This window comes from Egretta garzetta, unplaced genomic scaffold, assembly GCF_000687185.1.
Source record: "Egretta garzetta isolate BGI_Z169 unplaced genomic scaffold, ASM68718v1 scaffold40, whole genome shotgun sequence".
Taxonomy (NCBI): domain Eukaryota; kingdom Metazoa; phylum Chordata; class Aves; order Pelecaniformes; family Ardeidae; genus Egretta; species Egretta garzetta.
Window position 1 is genome coordinate 1,540,101 of NW_009258484.1, and position 18,181 is coordinate 1,558,281.

An 18,181-nucleotide genomic window follows, 5' to 3' on the forward strand; every position below is an offset into this window, starting at 1 on the left:
CCTTAAAGCTCTTTGATCTTTCTTCTGCTGATTTACAGTCTAGCTTATATTTGGACCCTTAGCATGTTTCCCCTTCACAAAATAATATCCATATTAGTTTAATAATTGATTTATAAATACTTGCATTTTTGAGTTCGTGTCCATATATCACATATACATTCATGTTTGCACATGTAGTGCTTGAAGAACACTACATATATAAATATGAATATATATGCATGTGTGAATATACCATTCTAGCCTGTACTAACATATTTTTGTGATTTTTTTAAAAAATTCAGAAACCATTTATTTGTAACCAGAAAAAGAGATTGCATACCAAGACTTTTTTTCCATGGCTACATTTCAATGCAGATGCATACACACGGCAAATGAATATTTGTGAAGTGGTAAAGTATTCTTAATTTTGAATTATGTGAAACAGACTCATTATTGCTTTTATGCATTTGTTAAAATTTGTATTCTTTCATATTTTCTGCTGACTCTCTGAGTTTTTAAATTCCTTTTAAAGCTAAAAATGGAGCCTCTGCTGGTGTTTTCAATCAACTGAATATGGAAAAGAGACATTACTTCTGCTGAAATCCCAAACATTTTGATAATGTATCTTGTACATCTTCTTAACGGTGACAGAGGAAATTGTGCCAACAATTTCAATTAGTGTGAGATTTTCCCCAGACCTTCAGTAACTTCTGTTCTCGTTATTCCTTGTAGTCCCAGTGCAGTGCAGCAGGCAAGTGCTCTGCTTGCTTTTTTGTATGAGTTCTGGCAAATCTTCTCATCCAAAGCTCTCTTCTGAGTAGAAACCTTTTCTAATGTTCTCCCTTCCCTTGAATATTACAATTTCAGATTATTTTCTTTTCAGACAGTATTTGTTCTCTATTTTAATCCTCATCAACAGATTTCATTAGCATGGCTTGGATTCTTTACTTTTACAGATCATTATTGGTGATATTAAAAAGACTAGACTTGACAGGGGTAGGTGCTGAATCTCAGTATGTATTTGTGTTAGAAAGGTGCAGCCTACGTAAAAAGGAAGGTGAGATCATAATGATATTAGTTATTTGCCAACCTAGCATCTAAAGTGTCAGTAATTTTCTGTCACAACAGGACAGATACTGAATCAGTGGCTGCCTCTTTCTTATAGCTTTAGTTCAGGTCTATAACAGAAAACTAAACCACCACCTTCATCTGCATGGCTTCTTGCCCTGTGCATTCTCCGATGTCTGATAATGTGACTGAGCTCACCTGACAGGCTTTCCCTCAGTCCATTAACTAATTCAAATCTGTTCTCTCCACCACATTGTCAATTACTATGAAATTAATGGGATTCAGTAACTTCGAGATTTTTTCACTGACATCAGCCAATGTTGAAAAGATGTAAGGAGGCAAGCTTTATCAAGGGCAATTCTTGCCTGACCACCCTACTGGCCTTCTACGATGGAGTGACTACATCAGTACATAAGAGAAAAGCTACAGATGTCATCTATCTGGACTTCTGTAAGGCCTGTGACATGGTTCCCCACACCATTCTTCTCTCTAAATTAGAGGGGTATGAATTTGATGGGTGAACTGTTTGGTGGACGAGGAATTGGTTGGATGGTCACATCCAGAGCGTAATGGTCAATGGCTCAATGTCCAGACAGAGATCAGTGAAAAGTGGTGTCCCTCAGGGGTATTGGGACCAGTGCTGTTTAATACCTTCATCAATGACATAGACAGTGGGATTGAGTGCACCTTCAGCAAGTTTGCAGATGACACCAAGCTGAGTGTCCAGAGGGACCTGGACATGCTCAAGAAGTGGGCCCATGTGAACTTCATGAGGTTCAACAAGGCCAAGTACAAGGTCCTGCACCTGGGTCAGGGGAACCCCCACTAATCAATACAGGCTGAGGGATGAAGGGATTGAGAGCAGCCCTGCAGAGAAGGACTTGGGGGTACTGAGGGATGAAAAGCTGGACATGAGCTGACAGGGGGTGCTCGCAGCCCAGAAGGCAACCATATCCTGGGCTGCATCAAAAGAAGTGTGGCCAGCAGGTTGAGGGATGTGATTCTGCCCCTCTACTCCACTCTGGTGAGACCCTACCTGGAGTCCTGTGTCCAGCTCTGGAGCCCTCAGCACAGAAAAGACATGGACCTGTTGGAGCGGATCCAGAGGAGGCCACAAAAATGATCCAAGGGCTGGAGCACCTCTCTTGAGGACAGGGTGAGAGAGTTGGGCTTGTTCAGCCTGGAGGAGAGAAGGCTGCGGGAAGACCTGATTGTGGCCTTTCAGTACTTGAAGGGGGCCTATAGGAAAGATGGGGACAGAATTTTTCATAAGGGCTGTTGCAAGGGATAATGGTTTTAAACTAAAACAGGGTACATTCAGGGTAGATATAAGGAAGAAATTTTTACAGTGAGGGTGGTGAACCACTGGAACAGGTTGCCCAGAGAGGTGGTAGATGCCCCATCCCTGGCAACATTCAAGGCCAGGTTGGACGGGGCTCTGAGCAACCTGATCGAGTTAAAGGTGTCCCTGCTCACTGCAGGGGGGTTGGACTAGATGACCTCTAGGGGTCCCTTCCAACCCAAATTATTCTATGATTCCTTTTTAATTTACTCTAGCACCTAAAGTCTTCCAACCTAAAAACTCAGCTGTATGGCTGAATAACACATGCTTGCACTAACTCCATGGTGCAGTAATACAAACTTGCACTAGTCCAAGTGGTGTTATAGCTTCAAAGTGGTTTGGTATGTGAAGTAGCACCGTGTGTTCAGAACATTACAATTAATATTTGTACACATAATAGAGATATGTTTCTAAATCAACATCACATACAAAATAATTTCAAGATTTTTCTACTTTATGCATTAATTGCATTTATTTTTACTATTACAGCCATCGTTTTAATCAAATAATACTCTCAGTTTTAAGGATAGTAGGTTCATATATTATGTCAAAAGCTGACTTACTTATTTATATACCATGTCAAATTCATTCTCACAGTGGGGTTCCCTTTAGATAATGGATTCACTTCAGAGATTGGAAAAGGCATAATTATAGCTCATCCCACGCTGTCTCGTATATGGAGGGTGAAAATGAAATCTGGAGTAAGGACATTATAAGCAAGAAGACATATATCTTCTAAGATAACAGTTACTAAGCAATATTATTCTTCCCTTTTGTAAAACACTAATTCCTGCAAGTATCTTCCAGTTGAGGGGCAAAGAATAATTTCTAGTTAATTAGTTCCCCTGTTAATTACTTGTTATTTCATTGTTACTACCAGAGTTTTCTTTTTCTCTCTAAAATCAAGCAGATTTTTGTGTTTTGATTCCCTATATCAGGTGGAATTAATTTAGACAATTTTATAGATGCATGTCCCAACATCTACTGTTCAATAAAACTTCCATCCGTCTTTCTGTTTTCCATAATCAAAAATCCTGTTCCCAAGTAACTAATTACGGGAGGTGCTGTGTGAAGAGGATATCCTGATCAGGTATTGGTGGTTCCATTTGACATCAGGTTCCACGGCCTGGCTCATAACATAGTTTCATATTACAAAAAAACCCCAACCTGATCACCTCAATTTCTTTGAATGTTACTATTTCTTTTGAGTGCCTCATTTCTAAAAAATATGAGTGAACTCAAATTGCCTAAAACAGAAAATGTGGACACAACACTTTTATGACACAAATTGTCTTTTCAGTGCAGAGCACCAGAGCATGAGCTGATCTCCTATTTCAAATTATTTTGCGTAAAATATAAACATTTTGTTGCAAGCATATACTTTTTGCAAGAAAACATCCACATGTTTCTCTTTAGCATGTGTTTCCCCCCACAGGTGACCAAGTTTTTCTGTCTCATCACTCCCTTATTACTTTGATGGAAACGCTATTTTGTCACATTCACTGGGGTGGCTCTGATTTTCAGAAGGTTTCAGGGACTTGCACAGTTCTAGTCCTTCATTTCTATAATATGAAATCCTTTCAACAAAAATCTGATGGTGCAGATCAGACTTTCTGCTTGCTGTGATGATTGAGGACAGAAAGGGATATGAAACCTGTTCTACTTCATGTATTAAACTGCCAGTTTCCCTGTAAAATATGTTCCCTGGTCCAATTTCACTTTGACAGATCGACCCCCATAGACCTGTTTTACCAATACATGAACCAAGTGAGGAAAGTTCTTTTTCTAGAGAAAAAATGAGTCTAACGCAACCGACACAATACTAGCTTACATTTCTGGGGAAAAATAAGCCTGTTTGCAGTTGGTAAGGTTTTCTGTGTCCAGATTTTTCACAGAATCACAGAGTGGCAAGGGCTGGAAGGGACCTTGGGAGATCATATAGTCCAACCCCTCCACTAAAGCAGGTTCACCTAGAGTAGGTTGCACAGGACATCATCCAGGTGGGCTTTGAATATCTCCAAAGAAGGAGTCTCCACAACCCCCCTGGGCAGCCTGTTCCAGTGCTCTGTCACCCTCAAAGTAAAGAAGTTCTTCTGCATATTCAACTGAAACCTCTTATGTTTCAGTTTGTGCCCATTGCCTCTTGTCCTGTCGCTGGGCACCACTGAGAAGAGTCTGGCTCCATCCTTGTGACATCCACCCTTGAGATATTTGTATGTGTTGATGAGGTCCCCTCTCAGTCTTCTCTTCTTCAGGCTGAACAAGCCCAACTCTCTCAGCCTTTCCTCATAGGGGAGATGCTCCAGTCCCCAGTCATCTTTGTTGCCCTTCTCTGGACTCTCTCTTGAAAGAGTTCCTCATCTTCCTTGAACTGGGGAGCCCAGAACTGCACACAGTACTTTTCTCACACTTAAGCAAGGAAGCTGTCTGTGGCATATTTAACTTATTATTACTCAAGTTACCTCTGTCAGTCACAGCGATTAACCATGAAATGCAGGTGAATCCTACAGAGCTCATAGAAATTATACTAAAAACTAGTACTTTGGATTATAGGTGTTTTGAATTTCTGTGTATTTGCCTAAATTAAATATGGCTTTGATTTATCCAAATAATTATGAGTGTGCTTTCTGTTATGAGGTATTTCCTTTAACCAGAACTAAGCTTGGTTGCAAATGGTTCAAGGTCCTATTAAACCAACTGGCAGAGCAGGTTGTGCTCTATTATTTGATTTGTTATGTTCCTCCCTTCCCCTCAGGTCAGGTGGACTCCACCTAATCATACCTCTTGCTCTTACTACCCTTTCCATGGCCTAGGATCGGATGAGAATCTTCCTTATTTGATGAACTTTAAAGAAATTTAGACAACTATCTCCAAAGTATGGTCTAAGGATGCCTGATTCTCAATACAGGGGGTTGCTAGCCTTTCTACTTGACATTTCTATAATTCTACCAAACTCTTAATTCCTGAAATTGAGATAAATACCAAAACCTGCATTTAAGTGGATCTGTCATCCCTTGCTCCTGAATAGGTAGGTTTCTGTATAGTCTTGCTGCCATGACTAACAATAGCAGAAAAACACATAAAACAAATTAATTCCCTCATCTTTCCGTATTATCCATTAAGGTACAGGATCTATTTCCTCTCTGTGAGGATTCCAGTAATTTTAGTAATGTAAGTCAAAAGGAACTTAATTTCTGAAATGGGATTTCGATACTTCTAATAGAAGAGATTGAAACATGAATAATTTTACCTTCAGGATAAAAAAAAAAAATGAAGCTTCTTTTTGTTCATTATATAACAGCGTAACAAGCCTGCTGATGTGTTAAAAACAGAACGTGTTTAGAGTAAAATGCTGAGATAACTTCATTTCTGACAGCTGGTAGGACAGTTAAAAGAGTGGAGCTGTTTTGACTCTGTATTGGGTTTGTGTGGCAAGGCTTTGGTAGCCAGGGGGCTACAGGGGTGGCTTCTGTGAGAAGCTGCCAGAAGCCTCCTCTATGTCTGATAGAGCCAATGCCAGTCAGCTCCAAGCTGGATCCGCTGCTGGCCCATCAGCAACGGTGGTAGTGCCTCTGGGATAACGTATTTAAGAATGAAAAAAACACCACCACTGTGGAACAGCAGCTGGAGAGAGAAGTGAGAGGAACAGCCCTGCAGCCCCCCAGGCCAGTGCAGCAGGAGGGCAGGAGGTGCTCCAGGCGCCAGAGCAGAGATTCCCCTGCAGCCCCTGGTGCAGCCCATGGTGCCCTGTGGGAAGCCCGCGCTGGAGCAGGCTCCTGGCAGGACCTGTGGCCCCGTGGACAGAGGAGCCCAGGCTGGAGCAGGTTTGCTGGCAGGACTGGTGACCCTGTGGGGAACCCATGCTGGAGCAGTCTGCTCCTGAAGGACTGCACCCCGTGGAAGGGATGGACCCATGTTGCTTCATGAAGAACCACAGCCCATGGGAAAGACTGACAGAGTAGTTCGTGGAGGACTGTCTGCCATGGGAGGACCTCAGGCTGGAGCAGGGGCAGTGTGAGTCCTCCCCTGAGGAAGAAGGAGCAGCAGAGCCAACATGTGATGAACTGACCACAACCCTGCACTGCTGGGGTGGGGAGGAGGTAGAGAAAATCGGGAGTGATGTTGAGTCCAGGAAGAAGGAAGGGATGGGGGGAAGGTGTTTTAAGATTTAGGTTTTATTTCTCATTATCCTACTCTGATTTGATTGGCAATAAATTAAATTAATTTTCACCAAATCAAGTTTGTTTTGCCCATGACAGTAATTGCTGATTGATCTCCCTGTTCTTATCCCAACCCATGAGCCCTTCATTGTATTTTCTCTCCTCTGTCCAGCTGAGGAGGGGAGTGACAGAGCAGCTTGGGTGGGCACCTGGCGTCCAGCCAGGGTCAGCCCACCACAGGCTCCTAATGCCTGACATTTACTGGTAGGTCACGAGAGGTGTCATTATGGCCCATAAGGGTGATGTGATGTAAACGTGAATTAAATAACTGTTAGCTAACAGAATGGGGTATCCTGATGTCATATGATTCATACCAGACAAGGTGTTAATTGCTACATGAATTAGATAACTCGGGGTTTGCTGTGTGATACATTACAACCAAGAAGATTGTGCTATGTATTGTTTAATTTCTGATTTGATGGGAAAGAAAGTTATTGTGCTACCAAAGAAGTATCTCCTTTCTCAAGGCTTAAGTTTAAAATCACAACTCCTTTACAGCTGCTGTAAATTTTTATCAGCTGAGGCATACCCTTTTTATTTTAATTGTACTGGAAAAAGAATTTGTTGCCTAAAAGTTTTTTTAACATAAATGATGAAATACCAATATCTAATACAAGCTTTTGTGTAGGCTATTAGGTTATTTTTTTGAATTTACTTTAAAACCAGGCCGTGAGAGACCAGTGACCCTGCCAAAGCCAGGTGTTGCTCTCAAAGGATGAGCAAGGCCCTCAGTTTATCTTTAGCATTTTTACGGCATTCAGTGTAAAGAAATGAAAATATTTCATACCCTCTTGGTTGAAAAGCAGGGCAGAAACTAATCTTTTTTCATAGTATAGTTATTGGAAGATGAAGTGATCAATTGGTGAATGAGAATTCAGAGTAAATTCACTGAAAGTCATGCTTTATGTAGACACATAGCTCACTGGCAGGTAGTAGCTAAATTATGATGAGCTATGAGAAAAAATAGATTAAGTAGATATTGAGTCATATCCTGAACTGTGACTCAGGTGCTGGAGTTTAGCCAGATAGCATCTTTTGCATCCCAACACAGAGAAAATCCACAAGACCATGGTGAAGACAAGTAAATTGTCATTCTCCTTTATATTACATATGGGTATACGTATTCATCCAGACCTGTGTCTTTTATTGACAGGTGAGGTTAAAGGACTGGCAACAAGGCTTCAAGCCCACATTGTGTATAGAATATGTACAAAAGATACTCAGGGAAAATTTAGTTGGAAGAACTCACCACAATAGATAGGTCATTTCATAGCCAACAAGCTGGGTTTAATTTATTTCATTTTTAAATATCCATCCTACAGTTAAATCTGTCTTTTATCAAACCAAGTGATAGACATCAGGTACTCAGGTATTTCTAGAAACTTGGGACCCAACAATTGTTACTGAAGAGCAAAGAAGAAATTAGCCCTAGTAGTATTTAATAGTAACAGGAATAAATAAAACAGTAATATGTTTAAGAGCAGAGAGAGTGAGCTCTGGCCAACGTGGCCCTCTGTAGCTGCAAAAGTGCATTGAGAAACGGTCTGGATACCTGACTCTGGGTGGGTTAGGAACAGAAATGGGAGAAAGGCTCTTTAACAGAGGCGAAATCTGTTCTCTTTGCTTGCTCATCTCTACTAATCAGGTGAGAGACTGATAAAATCATCACTGTTAGGTTAGGAAGTGCTTAGCCTGAATGATGTTGTCTGATAAACCATTTGGGAACTGGGGTGGTGCATTACATACTTGTGAGTTCACTGGGACCCCAATTGTTTTTTACTGCAGAAATGCTGTAGTATAAATACATTTATATTTAACCAGTGGAATGAGGTTCCCCAACTGCTTTGTGGAATATACGACCACAGAGAAATAAATATTTAAATGACGTCATCTGTACTGTAAAAAAATAGGTGACTGGAATGATTCTTTGGCACTCTCCCAAAGATGATAGATACTTTTAAAATCTGATAGATATATTGCCCTGCTAGGTCAAGAAAGTTGCAAATTGGAAAGGGGTGACAAGCTGAAGCCTAGGTTTTGCTTTATAAAAGTACCATTTCAAAGGTCAGTGATCGAGAGTGCTACCTTTATCTCCCGACTTTTTGCGGTAAATTCAGAGGTAACGGCCAGAACTTGAGACCTTGCAAAACAAAAGTGATAATTGGCTTCCATAATGGCAGTCTAGTCTGAGGGAGACAAGCAAAGTGGTCTGTGATTTAATTATTTAAAAATCCTAACAAGTTTTTTTTACTACCTCTTTCACAGCTTTTGTTTCTTAGATACAATACCTGTAAAGCTCCCTCAGTATGAATTGCAATTATGGTTATTTTTGTAGCAATCACACAGTTCTTTATCTCTAGCACAAGACAAAAGAGCGCTGTGTAGAGAGCAGGGTACAATAAATGCACCTAGTCCGTTGCCAATTATCTAATTAGCAAATGTAAAAATGGGTGGAAATTTAGAGAATCCAGGTGCAGTTGGCATTTACCTACGAACATTTTTTTGTGGAAGAAGGTAGTGCTGCGTGTGTTTCTTGGCATGTCCTTGTGCACTCTCTGATTAAATGATTCATTTCAGACCCAAACAAAGCAAAGGTGGACAGAAGGGAGCTGGTGTACCGCCATGAATGAGGATCTCCCTTACCTTTAGCCACCTGAAAACCAGGGAACCATCTCAGTGGTGCCAATGGAGAGAGGCAATGTTCACCAACACTTCAGGTCCTCCCACCTTCAGCCAAATGGACAAATCAGCTTTTGGTGATATTTGACTCTCTCCTATGACTTGAGGAAGCCCAGACAGCTATCTTTGACTACAACTTTTTAGAGAGCTCAATTAAGTTGGGAAAAAAAAAACAGTAAACACTTTTTGGACAATTTAAGGTGGCTGAGCGAAATCATGCTATATATGTCTATAGATTTTTGTTTACAAGACACTGTTGTGAAACTACTAATATCCTCCTGATCCTTAATTTTTCTACCTACATCTGACATATGCTGAAAACTAGCATTTTGTGCCTATGCATAGGTGCAAAATGTATTTTATGTTATTTATTTTATACATGCTGGGGTTGTTTAGCCTGGAGATGAGGAGGCTGAGAGGAGACCTTATTGCCCTCTACAACTACCTGAAAGGAGGCTGTAGCGAGGTGGGGGTTGGCCTCTTCTCCCTGGTAAGGGGTGATAGGACGAGGGGAAATGGTCTGAAGTTGCGCCAGGGCAGGTTTAGGTTGGACATTAGGAAAAAATCTTTCACTGAAAGGGTTGTCAAGCATTGGAATGGGCTGCCCAGGGAAGTGTTTAAAAGACAGGTAGACGAGGTGCTTAGGGCCATGGTTTAGTGGTGGGATGGCAGTGTTAGGTTAACGGTTGGACTTGATGATCTTAAAGGTCTTTTTCCAACCTAAATGATTCTGTGATACTGTAGGTAGACAAAAATCCATTAAGCATTACTCAGTCAATAGCGAGCCCGCTGAGAGGCAGCCACTCTGAGACAGCTGAATTAGCATAGTCATAAAGCTTTAGAGCTTCCTTCATAGTGTGGGTGAACATCAATGTCCTTACCATAATTGGGAAGAACATCAACAACAAAAAAAATGGAGATAAACTGGAAACCTTAAATATACGCCTATCTAGGTTGTTTCTTACACAGAAAGGTCTTTTTGAAATAAATGAGGTCAAAAGCAATTTTGACACATTTTAGGACTATGGAAATCATCCCAAAAGCCTGGAGAAGTCAATAGATATTGACTTAGATTATTATAATGTTAAATTGAGATTTAATATCCATGCATTGATGTTTTTAAGTAATGTGCATAGAGGATTTTTGTTCTTTCTTGAGTACTCAATTCAAACTCTAGCAGAACTTAAAGGCTCTGAACAGGACAGGACTTATTATATGGGTATTTATAAGCTGTTTAAAAAGAGGTAGAAAGACTATAATTTTCTAATAAATTTTCTAGGACACTTTACTGTGCATGTTTTATTCTAAAAGTATTTTGTCTCTATTTAGCAGAAAGTGGCTGGAAACACATTGATAATCAAATTTGTCCAGTTCAGTTGTTAAATCCCTTGAAATAGCTTACATCATTTGCTCATCCTGTTCCCCTGGTTTCCAGAAACAGAAGAGTAGTCCTCTACTGCATAAAGAAAGTCATGATTCGTAGAGACTTTCAGAAAAAAATGTTACTGACTCCAAATAATTGCAGACAACAGTTCATGTGTTTAAACACTTAGATCAGGCTGTTACCTTTTTCCTTTTTTTTTTCCCCCTGTAAATAAATTAATCTTCCAGAATTACTAGGTGAGAGTTTCAAAGTTCCCAGATTTGGAACTTTTCATATCAAAGGTTGGTTTTAGCTCCAAAAAGTAAATTGATAAAAATATAGGAAACATGTGAAAGCTTTTGGTTTCCTTTTTATACTGGGTTTTCACATTTGGAGAGAGAGGTGGGAATATGTGTTTGTGTTTCGTATTTCATTATTTGTTTCTGGGATTACTTGAAGATGTGAGGTTTTTCCTATGGTTTTGCAATAGAGTATTTACAGCTCTTTACATGTTTTGAAATTGCACTGGAGGTAAAAAAAATGGATGGGAAACTTCCTACAAAAGTAAGGAAAATAAAGAAAGTAATGAACCACTCCCTGAGAAAAAGAATAATATGAGATAAAGAAGCCAAGATAGGCAAATAATTCCAGTGTTCAGTACTGCCAGTGTTTCGCTGAGGGAAGGTGCTGCTTCTTTATGAAGAGACTCAGGAGCGCTTTGACTGTTTGGTGGTGAGGCTTCTGCCCTCCTGGTACCTGAGGAACAGGTAACTGGTGTGGCACCTGCCCTGAGGAGTTCTGTCTTCTTTGACATTGCTCTTCTCCTGGGGCCTGGCCACACTCAGGAGATGTTTCCACTTGAAAATCCTGGTGTGCCAAGTTTTCTCTTAAGAACTGACTTTTATAACTTTTTTTCTCTTTGTTCCTCCTCAGTTAGACACCGAACTGGTTTGCCATTTGCCGGGCACATTGACCTGCAGGTGCTGTTTTCCAGCTCTGAGAGAAACACCACCACTTGGTTTCTGTGGCACACACTGGTGGAGGCTATGCAATTTTTATTTTTATTTCCTGATGTGATCTGCCTTAGGAGCCTTTTTATGGTGTCTGGGGCTCCGCGTCCTCCCTGCTGGTACAAGCCTACTCCTGCCCTCCCACCCCTGCCTTCCTGAATTTTATCTCCTGCCCACTGTGAAAATCAACAATCTCTTTATTACTTCAAAATAGTGGCTACCCCAGGAGGGAGTGTGCTAAAATTTTCATGCTCCTAACTCTGATTAAAAGCAAGAGCCCGTTTCTTAGAGCTTTGCAAGCAAAACAGCTGAGTAATACAGAAAAAGGAATGAAAATACTATGATCTCTTCTTCTGGTTCCCCAAGGCAAGTTTTCTTACCATTTTGTTTGAACTCTAGACTTTCTCTGATTTGCAGATGCAAAAATACAAAGTTTTAGTTACTTCTTACATCCCCAAAAGGAACAGCCCTTGATTCCACAGCAGTGACTGGAGATGACAAGGGGGCTCTGGCTGCCCCAGCTGGCAGGGAACACATTGCAGCTGCCAGGAGGTGACAGGATTTTCCTGCTGCACTTCACCCTCATCAGCAGGCTCGCCCGATACCAGCTTTTGAACTTTATGCAGAACATATTTCTTTAGACAGGGTTTCTTAATATAACCTTGATATCTGTCTGACCATCTCCTGTGCTTTCAGAAAGTCTCATGCAACACATATCATAGAATCATAGAATCGTTTAGGTTGGAAAAGACCTTTAAGATCATCAAGTCCAACCGTTAACCTAACCCTGCCATTCCACCACTAAACCATGTCCCTAAGCACCTCATCTACCTGTCTTTTAAATACCTCCAGGGATGGGGACTCAACCACTTCCCTGGGCAGCCCATTCCAATACTTGACAACCCTTTTGGTGAAGAAATTTTTCCTAATGTCTAGCCTAAACCTGCCCTGGCGCAACTTGAGGCCATTTCCCCACATCCTATCACTTGTTACCAGGGAGAAGAGACCGACCTCCACCTGGCTACAGCCTCCTTTCAGGCAGTTGTAGAGGGGAATAAAGACTCCCCTCAGCCTCCTCTTCTCCAGACTAGACAACCCCATATACTGTGCCTTGCAAGATAAAAACTCTTTTTTTCTTTGGTCATTAAATATAAAACCAGTACTCAGATGTGGTGGTGGTAAAAGCCTCTAGAAAAGCCAACACATTCTCTTGGTGATTTTTTGGGGTGGTTTTGAAGCTGTTGGTTTCTTCCAAGTTTTTTCATCAGAAGTAAGCATAAAAAAAGAATGACAAAAGCTGCAATCAGTTGTTATGGAAAAACAGAGAATTTTAAGAAAAGTTGAATGTTTTACATGCTAAAGAAGCATGACATTAAATTCCTTGTCCTTTGAACAAATAGAGATGCCACAATATAAAGACACCACAAAGAATATTTTACTACCACTATAAGTAAAAATGCCTCCATTGATTTTATATGAGAAAAGAAAATTCTTAAGTGTAAGCCCAAAATAAGAGAATCCACGTGTCATGTTGAGGTCAAATAAGAGAGCGGATATGAGGAAGAAAGTATCAGTTGTGAAAACATATAATTTCCCTCTTGCGTTACATGTAGGAGCTGAAATTGTACCACCTTTCTAGATGCGCACGACAATTGCATCTGCTGCTGAACTCTTTACATCCATAGGGTTAGTCTCTGAAAGTTACTGGCACCTTTCTTTCTCTTTTATTTAAAAAAAAAGAAAAGACACATGCAGCTACATTTCTGTTTCTCATGAGTGAGAATCTCCGTGCTCAGAGGTGTTGGGGCAGGGTGGCTGCTGTGCTCCTGCTGCATCGAGACCCTTGGAGACCTTTCCCGTAGCAAACACCCCATGTTGCTTTCTCCCAAGCTGATGCCAGCAGTTTTAGGTAACACTTTTCCTGCTTGAATGTCTGTTACACTCAACCCCGAACTTTGCAGGGGGCAGAGCCACCACCACCAAGCCCCACAGAAAGGAATAATGGAGCATGTGAAGCTCTGAAAGCGCACCTGGGAAAAATGTGTCCTCGAGACATCTAACTGGAAGCAATTAGGGAGAGCCAGAGGACAGGAACAGGAAAAAAAAACACACATTAGTGCATTTTTTAAACATTGTGGGAAACAGTTGAGACACATGGCAGCACGTGTTAATACCACTCAAGCCCCACATCTGCTTTCTGTTCCTCATAATTCCTTACTCTTAGCCTGAATTTTGCTTATTTTGTAGCTAGATTTGCTTTCCTCCCCTTGGCTTTGCTTTTCACCTTAGCCTGCTTGAATTAAAATCTGCATATCAGGTTGGAGACAGGCAGAAAGAAATTGCTCTTTCTTTCAGACAGGTCTTTTCTGCAAGCTATTTCCCCCTCCCTTTCATTTACCAAATGTCTGCTTGGGTCGCATCCCTCTGCCATGGGGGGAGCCCCATGTCCTGGCTCCGTGCCCGTCTGCAATGGTCCCTCGGGAGCGCGCCTCGAAGCTGCCCCGAGTGCTCGGCATCCTGCAGGATTACTCCCTCCCCGCTTGGGTTTCTTTAGGGAAGCTCAGCCTTGCTTTTTTTCTTCCTCTAATTAACATCAGAAGTATTTTATTGTCACGCTCTCTTTATCCCAGGGTTCCTCTAATTAGCTCACCAAGTTATTCTGTGTGCGTTTGAGTCTGCTCAGTGTTAATGAGCCTGTCAGTCACAGTCTTCAAAGGCTCGTAGCTTCAGAGAAGCCGGAGATGGAAAGGACCTATTAGAGATGGTTAGCTCCTGTCTCAGAAAGCAAGAGTTCTCCAGGCTTAGTTTAACCACTTGTAAAACTGTCAGTGTTTCTTTCAGGTTTTGAGGGTGGCATATGTGGTTTTTTTCAGCTCAGCAGTTTGGCCGAGGCAAACTTTGCATACTAAAATGAAAAGTTACCTCCATGTGTCAAAGGCTACATGGAAAGATTATGCCCAGTTTGCAAATACTCTGCTCTTCACAGCACACCTAGGCTGAAAACACATTTTATGTAAATAAAATCCTTCCTGATCTTGCTAAGGTAGGAACAATACAGAAGCCAATGCATCCTCTAAAAGGCACATGGGATTTTTGGAAACCAGCATCACTAGGCCTAGGATATAACAACTGGCCTTCTACCAGGACCTGAGATACCTCTTCAGTTTAGAGCTATTTCATATCTCCTGAGCTGGGCTCGTCCTGTAAGCTGCTACTGAAGACTTTCACTGAGCCATAGCTCCTCAGAGCTGCCTTTTGCTTGCCCAGCAAACCTTTCTCACTTTATTTAATTTAACGTTTCAGACACTCCAGCCATTTGAGTGGCAGGTGGATGGTTTCTGTGTGCTGACGTGTCTGCTGCAGAAGGGTCCCCATTCTGCCGCTGCTCCATCCACCCGCAGTGCGGAGATCCACCCTTTTGTGCGAGGAACTGATCTCGCTGTCAGCTAAATCTGCAGCTCCACTGGCTGAGCTGATTTGGCAAGGTTGGACTACAACAATCAGAGCTAAAATTTGGCACTAGCATGTAATGACAAGGGCCTATTTCTATGGGGACTCACGTGTAGCAGTTGATTTGTCTGCATAGATATTTCCCACAGATTGCAAGTGTCCCTTGCTTTTCTGATCTCCTTCTGTCCCTGCATCAGCACTGTGTTCATGACAAATGAGAAAAGCAGTCGCAAGGTCTCTACAGACATTTATGTAAGTGGGCTTTTTATTTGGGAGCTGCTCAGAGTCGCTGCTGTGATTGGGGCAAAAGCTGGAAGGCTCTGGGGACTGCAGTAAGGTCTCAGCTCCAAGCCCCCTGCCACGCGGTGGAGCTGCAGGCAGCGGGGTCCTTGGCTTGCCCTGGAGGGCTCGTTGCTGACGTTGCATTACCTCGATGACATCAGTGCCCAGTGAAGTTTCCAAGGAGCTGTACCAGCAGAGCCTGCAAGACTCTTCAGCTTGTCACAGCAGTCATTAAACACAGCCCATCCTCAAGCGGTTGCAATGCCATCAGGGAGACCTGCCCACAAAACACTGTTTTTTTCTTGTCCAGCCCACCCAGACCCACCCAGAGTGTTTCCACAGGGCTGTTTGGCTGCCAGGTCCTTGAGACTGCGGTTCTTGCAGAGACCTGGAAGACACGGAGCTGCAAGGTGGCTCTGGGGCAGGATCCTCCCAGCCTGGATGGCTCCTGACAGCTCTTAGTGTCCCAACAGTGGCGCAAGCCCAGCACTTCCCACCCAGCCCACACGGGGCAGAGAAAAGCTTCTTTTCCTTTTGGCAGCCACCTCTCCTCCATCTCATACCTACACACCAGCCTCCCCTCTGCAGGCTAAACAACCCCAATTCATTCGATCTTTCCTCACAAGCCATATCTTCCCCCTTCCTCCAACCATTTTATTTACTCTCTTCAGCACCAAAAACTTGCCACAGAAATCCAGAGCCGACCTTCCCACAGCTGAGAGAAGCAGACAATTCCTTGCCTTGTTTGCAGGCTATCTTCCCTTTGAGGGATTGTGTGTGCCTGCTTTCCTTTTCAAAACCGTGCAATTCCCGCCCCATAGTCAGCTGGCGACTGTAAACCCAACCCATCTTCTACCAAGCTGTCTTTTTGGAGAAGGAAGTGGGATGTTTATTCCTAAGTAATCTCAACAGACCCATGAGAGTTGATACACCTGGCTTTCTTCTAAGTACTTCCAAAAAGCTTATTTGTTGCAGGATCTTTTTGGGACCTGAAGATTGGGAATTGCCTGGGCATTTCCCGCCCTCTCGCACAGGCTCAGCAGCATCCGTGCCTTTCCCAGCCTACCAGGAGCTCACATCTTCCGCAGCTTCCCACAGCTCTGTGCTTGCTGTGGCTGCCATCCACCCGGAGGCCCATCTTGCCCCTTTGTCACGAGTATGAAATGATTAGTCAAGTGACTGCAGTTAACCTTTTTTACCAAGGGAAGCAAAAAACCCATTTAACACGGATGCAAGCAAAAGGCGTTAAGCATAATCAGTTAATAGCTTTCCCCCTCTACTGATGATGGATTACACATTTCCTTGTTTGTCTCCTTATTACTGGTGTCCCTACAGAAGCTAACAAGAAATCGTGCTATGACCAGAGACAGAAGGTATCTCGCTTTGTACCTTTCTTTTCCTGATCCCCCTTGCGGTTTAGAGTTGCACTCAGCAATCTTTTCTCAATTCTCTTTCTATGTGGCCCCTTGAGGTTGTGTCAATGAAGAGCTCAGTAATTTGCCACTCTAAACTCTTAGTAAACTTCTTATTCCTCTTCCTCTCTGGGACAGTTGGCAGCATGCTCTTAGGAACATTTCTTTAAAGAAACAGCCGTCTTTTCCATTTCCAAATTGATCGCCTCCCATGAGATCTTACTCACCAGTTGCCCGAGTCTATCGAAATTTGCTTCCTCAAAGCCCATCGTACCTTGCTACTCTCCCTCATGAAGCAAGGCAATTCCATCATGGCATGGTCCCTTGCATTCTGTCCTTTCCTTGGCTTAAAACAAAGATGAGCAGAACCTCCCCTCTCATAACTACCTTTTGTATTAAAAATAGGTCCTGCATATTCTACCTCTTTCCCGGACTGTCTGTGCTTTACTGCGTCTCTTCAGGACTGGCTACTTTCTACCTCTTCATAGATGTAAGTCTGGCTTTATGTCCCTATGTACTGGTTATGGTTGGGATGGAGTTAGTCTTCTTCATAGGTACTATGTTTTGGATTTGTGATGAAAGCAGTGTTGATAACACAGGGTTACTTTAGCTATTGCTGAGCAGTGCTTGCACAGAGTCAAGGCCTTTTCTGCTTCCCACACCACCCTGACAATGAGTGGGCTGGCGGTGCACAAGATGTTGGGAGGGGTCACAGCCAGGACAGCTGACCCCAACTGACCAAAGGGATATCCTATACCACATGGCGTCATGCTCAGCAATAAAACTGGGGAGGGGGGAATGGATACACACAACAGGGGGACAGGGGGAGGTTGGCCAGGGCTGCCATTGCTGGGAACTAGCTGGGCATCGGTCGGTTGGTGGTGAGCATCTGGGGTTTTTTTGCATCACTTGTTTTTTCTTGATTTTGGTTTTTTTTTCTCTCTGTTTTTTCTTTCTTTATTTTTTTTAATTATTAAACCATCTTTATCTCAACCTATGAGTTTTCACACTCTTACCCTTATAATTTGCTCCCCCATTCCACTGTGTGGGAGCGAGTGAGCGGCTGTGTGGTGCTTTACTGCCTACAGGGGTTAAAGCACGACACCTTGCCAACCAATTTCTCATTCATCTCATGCCTTGCTGCTGACCCTTTAGTTTGCTCACGTGTTCAAGCCACACATGATTAGATATAATTAGTCCTGAAAAATTCATGCTCAAGCAATGAATCGAATTGGAAGCAGTAGAGTGGCTGTGATTGAAGTGCTTGTTTAATGTATCATGAGCAAGGTCACAGACAGTCATGGCTTGTCTCCATAGATAGATACAGACAGGACCTCTTCTTTGCAGTTTATGTGACAGGGTTATTCAATTCCCAG